The sequence below is a fragment of the Chinchilla lanigera genome, unplaced genomic scaffold (genome assembly GCF_000276665.1).
Source record: "Chinchilla lanigera isolate Chin_1 unplaced genomic scaffold, ChiLan1.0 scaffold00034, whole genome shotgun sequence".
Classification (NCBI taxonomy): Eukaryota; Metazoa; Chordata; class Mammalia; order Rodentia; family Chinchillidae; genus Chinchilla; species Chinchilla lanigera.
The window spans coordinates 6,865,572-6,869,845 of record NW_004955435.1 but is presented as its reverse complement, the minus strand read 5'-3'; the positions used below and the strand labels follow the sequence as shown (position 1 = coordinate 6,869,845).

The following is a 4,274-nucleotide window of genomic DNA, read 5'->3' as shown; positions in this document are numbered from 1 at the left end:
TATGTAATAGAATAATGATTATTAATTTATTTTCACCTTGTGTGAAATTCTGTATTGTTGTTGTTTTTAAGTAGTTTTGTTTATGTCTGTGTGTTTGTTAATATGTTTTTGTTCTTTTATCTTTAAAAATAAAATTTACATAAGTGCCTCAGCCACTGGGAGGGTGGGCCAGAGCCTCCACTCTCCGAAGATACCAACAGGATTTATATACGTGAAGATGTTTTTAAAAGACTGTAACAGAAAAAGAAGGAAAATGCCGAAACCAATCAATGTGAGAATAACTACAATGCATGCTGAGTTGGAATTTGCCGTTCAGCCCAATCCAGCTGAGAAACAACTTTTTGACCAGGTGGTAAAAACTGTTCTTTTGTGTGAAGTCTGGTTTTCTGGCCTGCAGTATGTTGATAGCAAAGGTTATTCTACATGGCTTAAACTAAATAAGAAGGTGACACAGCAAGATGTTAAAAAAGAGAATCCCTTACAGTTCAAGTTTAGAGCTAAACTCTTTCCTGAAAATGTTTCTGAAGAATTAATTCAATAGAGAATCTGAAGACATTTTTTCTTGCAAGTTAAAGAAGCCATCTTAAATGATGAGATATATTGCCCACCAGAAACTGCAGTTCTTTTGGCTTCCTATGTTGTCCTAGCCAAACACAGAGATTATAATAAGGAGATTCATAAACCAGGCTACCTGGGTCATGATAGACTACTACCCCAGATGACAAGTTAGCATCTAAAATTTGCTTTCCCTGAACAAAATCAGAAATATTTCATTTAATGCCAAGGAATTTGTTATAAAGCCAATAGACAAAAAGGGACCTGATTTTGTTTTGTGTGCACCTCATTTGAGAATCAATAAGAGGATTTTGGCCTTATGCATGGGAATCCGTGAGCTGTACACGAGAAGGAAGACGGACACCAGTGCAACAGACGAAGGCTCAGGCTTGGGAGGAGAAACACGGGAAGCAGCTTGAAAGGGCGCAATTAGAGAATGAAAAGAAGAAAAGAGAAACAGCAGAAAAGGAAAGAGTAGAACGAGCAGAGGAAGAGCTAATGGGACGTCTAAGGCAAATTGAAGAACAGACAATGAAAGCCCAAAAAGAACTAGCAGAACAGACTCGAAACGCTCTAGAGTTGGATCAGGAACGCAAACGAGCAGAAGCAGCAACAGAGCTAGAAAAAGAGCGTCGAGCTGCTGAACAGGCCAAGGTTGCGATAGCAAAACAAGCTGCCTACCAGGCGAAGAATCAAGAGCAGCGGGCAGCAGAACTTGACGAATTCACTGCCAAGACTGCACTTCTAGAAGAAGCCAAGAAGAGAAAGGAAGAGGAAGCTACCAAGTGGCAACACAAAGCTTTTGCAGCCCAGGAAGGCGTGGAAAAGACCAAAGAAGAGCTAAAATCTGTAATGTCTGCCCGCGCCGCCTCCACCGCCACCAGTCGTTCCTCCCATAGAAAATGAACATGGTGAGTATGATGAGAATAATGCTGAGGCGAGTGCTGAGCTGTCAAAGGAAGGAATACTGAACCAGAGGAGTGAGGAGCGCTTAAGGGAAACACAGAAAAAAGAGCATGTGCAGAAGCAAGTTCAGGCATTAAGTTCAGAGTTAGCCCAAGTCGGAGATGAAACTGAAAACACAAAATGTTGTCATCATGCCTGGAATGTTAAAGCAGGCCGTGATAAGTACAGACTCTTCGACAGATTCGACAAGGCAGCGCAAAGCAGCGCATTGATGAGTTTGAAGCAGTGTGAGAGCTGCTACTTTGCACACATGCCTTTCATATGCTGAACCACCAACAATGAAAAGCAGGCCTCTGCGGATGGGGTGGAATACACCCTTCCTTGCCGAAGCACTTGTACCAGTTTGACTGCGATGGCTACAAGACAGATTAAAGGAGAGCTCTTCGACTTTAAGGCAGTGTGATGTCATGTTTGTTTTTCTTCTGGGCCAGGAAATTGAGAACAGTGCTCCATTACCTCCCTTTGCATTTTCATTTTTTGATTTTTTTTTTGTTCTTGTTAACAAGTAACACTAATTATCATGCCTGACAAGTGTGTATGTGTGGTTTGAGCACTTTGTGCATTTTAAAGACTAATGGTGAATATTTCAGAGTGTTTAGATCACCGTTTTCCCTTGCCTTTTCCACATTTAGCCTGTAGATATTTCCACATTCTCTCATATTCTCAGTGTCCCCGTCCACCCTACCATGCCCATAAGCTTTCTGCCATGCAGGTCACTGGCAGTATTTAAAATGATTGTAGGCGGCTGGGTGGATAAAATTCTTTGATAATCGTGTGGCAGTCGACTACATCACGGCAGAGGACTATAATGCTGACAGAATAGTGTGTGCTTGGTGGTTATATTTTTAAACCCCAATATAATTATATTATTGGATATTTGTTATTTGCTTAATTACTGTCATCTTTGATAGTTAAACTGATTGGTCTTTCATGTCCTGTGTGTGTGTTTTCCTTTTCTCTTTTGATGGTTTCCTTGCCTGCCACTTCACCGTGGTTGTAGACGGCAGGTAGTAGCTCCTAGGTGAGTTTACTGATGAAGCTACTTGTAAACAAGTTATCTGCGAAAGACCCAAGAGATTTTGTTCTTTCATAGGTTGATTCAGAAAAACCGATGTCTAATAAAAATGCATTTTTGGTAACTGATTGTAAACATTAAAAAAGCAAATCTGGACTTTCCTAGGAAGGCAGAATATGAAAACTTCAGAGTCCCAAGATGAGGACAATAATACTACCTCACTACTACCCCTGCACTGACTGGTTATTCAAACATGATGGATGTGTCAGCTAACGTTTACACATGATTGAGAGAGTCTCAATCGTGAAACAGTACTTCTGAGATTTGATTCTCCTTCACAATATATTAGTGTTAATTTTTTAAACTGCCTTTTTGTTGAGCCGGAATGGTAGGGCTCTGATTTGTATTAACATTATAAGCTTACACTGGTATAATATTTTACTGGAGGGATGTCATATGTCTGAAGAAGAGTGTATGTATGTGTACGTAAGAGATGTAACCTTTGTAATACATGAAGGATGTCTGTAGCTTCATTTCTTGATATGGTAGTTTATGATTCTGTAGCACACTGTATTTGTTTTCTCCACCTCTAAAAGAATTGGTTAATCCATTTTAGAAATTATAAATTCAGAATATATCAATTTCCACCCTGTCTTACCCAAGAAGTGTTTCCCCTGATGTTCCAAGATTTTTCTTTATTGTGAAACACCTGGATTTGAAGATATGAAAAGCCTTGTTTTCTCTGTAGCTACTTTCTCTTAGCTACTTTCCATTTAGTACTATGCACTCAAATTTACATTCTGTTACATTGCCACTTATGAAACATTTTTCTATGCACAGTAAAAAAAATAAAAAAATATAAAATTAAATAAATAGATGCAAGAAATGGGACAACAAAGAATTGACTGATCATAAAAATGACTTCATATATCATCATAAGGAATAATACTAGAATAAAGACCTCCTAAAAGTGAAGGAAGGACTTAGGATAGTGAGTGAAGGGAGGTTTCATGTTTTAAAAATAAAAGGTACTTTTCCCTTCTGAGTAAAGAGTGAGATAAGTCTTAAGAAAAATTATACAACAAATTAGTAAAGATGATGTATGTTTCAAACATATCAGGAATTTAACAAAGTAATGTCTAGAAAATAATATAGAAATGTCATTTCAATAGCGACCATTTCAATAGCTATGAAATTATGGATAAGAAAATAAAAACTGGAAAATACATTAGGAATTATGTAAAATGACCTTTTTACTGGATGTTAACTGATAGAAATGTGAAACAATGTTTTCTAATGTATTGTTTCATGGAGAGATCTATTTCACAACCTACCTTGATGACTTAGAATCAAGAATTACTGCTTTTATGTCACAAGGTCATAATGTCTAACTTCAGTGAAAGAGACATATTTACTGAATCACGGAAACATTTCTGAATATGTGAAATCGCGACAAATTTAGATCTTTTGATTTTTAGCCAATGCTTGCTCACTAAGATTCTAATGTGTGGATACAGACAAAAGTAACAAAGATTAAAATGCTGCTTTTTTTGCTACTATTTATAGTAGTGATAAATGCTGTGATTTAGGGAGATATTTGGACAGTTTCTTACTCAGTAAAAGGCATTCGTAGATTTTTTAAATACTTTTTTAAAGGAAAGTTTTAGCTTCACAGCACAATAAAGAGGAAGGTAGAAATTTCTCCATATTCTTTGTTCTCACAAATGCACAGCCTCTC

At 37.5% G+C, this 4,274-nt stretch overlaps 1 pseudogene; it reads left to right on the top strand.

Moving 5' to 3' along the window:
• Positions 1-216: 216 nt before the first annotated feature.
• LOC102010726 lies at positions 217-1,752 on the top strand (annotated as a pseudogene).
• Positions 1,753-4,274: the final 2,522 nt, after the last annotated feature.